We start from the raw sequence: 2500 nt of genomic DNA, 5'->3' as shown, positions 1-2500 counted from the left end.
GGCCGGCGTGGAAGCCGCTTGGGCTCTAGCAGAAGGCCGAGGTGGAAGCCACTTTGGGCTGTGTGGCCGGTCGGCCTACCAGGGGCGTGAGAGCAGCTTGGGCGATGGCGGAAGGCCGGCGTGGAAGCCGCTTTGGGCTGTGGCCGGTCAGCCTACCAGGGGCGTGAGAGCAGCTTGGGCGATGGCAGAAGGCCGGCGTGGAAGCCGCTTGGGCTCTAGCAGAAGGCCGAGGTGGAAGCCACTTTGGGCTGTGTGGCCGGTCGGCCTACCAGGGGCGTGAGAGCAGCTTGGGCGATGGCGGAAGGCCGGTCAGCCTACCAGGGGCGTGAGAGCAGCTTGGGCGATGGCAGAAGGCCGGCGTGGAAGCCGCTTGGGCTCTAGCAGAAGGCCGAGGTGGAAGCCACTTTGGGCTGTGTGGCCGGTCGGCCTACCAGGGGCGTGAGAGCAGCTTGGGCGATGGCGGAAGGCCGGCGTGGAAGCCGCTTTGGGCTGTGGCCGGTCAGCCTACCAGGGGCGTGAGAGCAGCTTGGGCGATGGCAGAAGGCCGGCGTGGAAGCCGCTTGGGCTCTAGCAGAAGGCCGAGGTGGAAGCCACTTTGGGCTGTGTGGCCGGTCGGCCTACCAGGGGCGTGAGAGCAGCTTGGGCGATGGCGGAAGGCCGGCGTGGAAGCCGCTTTGGGCTGTGGCCGGTCTGCCTACCAGGGGCAAGGAACCACAATAGCATCTACCAGGGGCAAAGCGCAAATTCGGTCTACCAGGGGCAAGAAACATTAATACAGTCTACCAGGGGCAAAGCGCAAATTCGGTCTACCAGGGGCAAGAAACATTAATACAGTCTACCAGGGGCAAGAAACCAAAATTTATTCTACCAGGGGCAAGAAACATTAATACAGTCTACCAGGGGCAAGAAACCAAAATTTATTCTACCAGGGGCAAGAAACATTAATACAGTCTACCAGGGGCAAGAAACCAAAATTTATTCTACCAGGGGCAAGAAACATTAATACAGTCTACCAGGGGCAAGAAACCAAAATTTATTCTACCAGGGGCAAGAAACATTAATACAGTCTACCAGGGGCAAGAAACATTAATACAGTCTACCAGGGGCAAGAAACATTAATACAGTCTACCAGGGGCAAGAAACCAAAATTTATTCTACCAGGGGCAAGAAACATTAATACAGTCTACCAGGGGCAAGAAACATTAATACAGTCTACCAGGGGCAAGAAACATTAATACAGTCTACCAGGGGCTGCATTGACAAGTTCGCACCGTAAGAAGAGAATGCGACTTTTGCAACCTCTTTTTCCTTTTTACATGATATTCTTTTTCTCTATCGGGGAAAACACTGGTGTGCTACATCACTGGAAAGCTAGAAATCCCACTAAAGATTAAGCCATAGTTATAGAGGTAGATATCCCTGACTTATTGTCAGCCACCATTTGGGTTCTTCATTGTGACGCGAATTGTTCAAAAATTTAAATTATGCAAGGGAAGAGTTGCTGTTTTGGGTTTTTTTTTTTTTTTGTATTGGTAAATTTTATTGAATTTTTTTTAAATTAAAAAAAAAATCTTTTTTTTTTTTCTTTTTTACTTTTTTGGTATTTATTATTATTATTATTATCATCATTATTCTTATTATTTTTTTAAGAAAAGAAGGAGAAGAAGGGAGAAGGGGGTGCGGGAGAGCAAAAATAAAAGAAAAAAAAAAGAAAAGAAACAGCCTCTACTTAGGCTGCAGTTCACTTTTCCTCCACCGGAGGGAGCTCCAGCAGGCGAAAATCATACCCCCTCACTCAGAGGGGTTGATTATACAGGGAGGCCTCAAGAGCGGGAGAGCTGAAAAACCCTTTGGGCACGATATCGGGAGAGGGTGATTCGAGACGGCGTAGCTCCAGAGTGGCCGGAGGGAGCCTCGCCAAACTTTCCCCCGACACAAAGGAGACCCTAGGCAGGCCTCGGGCGCTAGGGTTTCAGCCGCAGTATTCTCCGCTCGCGGCCATTTCAGACAGCGACCCTACGGAGACCCTCGGCGAAAGGGTTCCCGACGCTTTCGCGCCGCCCTCTCGCTCTCCAGCCCCGCCGCGAAGCTCCGTAGCCACGCTGTGACGACCGACGGGCATACGTGACCCGCCATCGGAGGGCTCCCGCCAGCCGGCCGGCCGCGCGCCGGCAGCGAGGCGGACGGCTCCTCCGGCCAAGCGGGTTCGAGTGTGACGGCGGGCGAACGCGCGCGCAGCGCAGCGGCGACGGCGCCGCCGGCTTCTCACCGGCAGGCAGGCAAGGCCGGGCGGTTCGGGTCGGGCCCGACCCGGACACCGCCGCCCGGCCGGCCAGGCCCGCGGGAGCACCCGGCCGGCCCGCCCGACCGCGCGCACGCTCGCGTGCACGCACGTCCTCCTCGCAGAGCGAGACCGAGACGCCCCGTCCGACTCAGCGGTCTTCCGACGGAGCCCGCCGCCTTCCCCGGTCCGGCGAGGCCGCGACCGGTTCCCCGGCGG

This window comes from Corythoichthys intestinalis, unplaced genomic scaffold, assembly GCF_030265065.1.
Source record: "Corythoichthys intestinalis isolate RoL2023-P3 unplaced genomic scaffold, ASM3026506v1 HiC_scaffold_50, whole genome shotgun sequence".
Classification (NCBI taxonomy): domain Eukaryota; kingdom Metazoa; phylum Chordata; class Actinopteri; order Syngnathiformes; family Syngnathidae; genus Corythoichthys; species Corythoichthys intestinalis.
The sequence above is the reverse complement of the archived record's forward strand: the minus strand, read 5'-3'. Positions refer to the sequence as shown.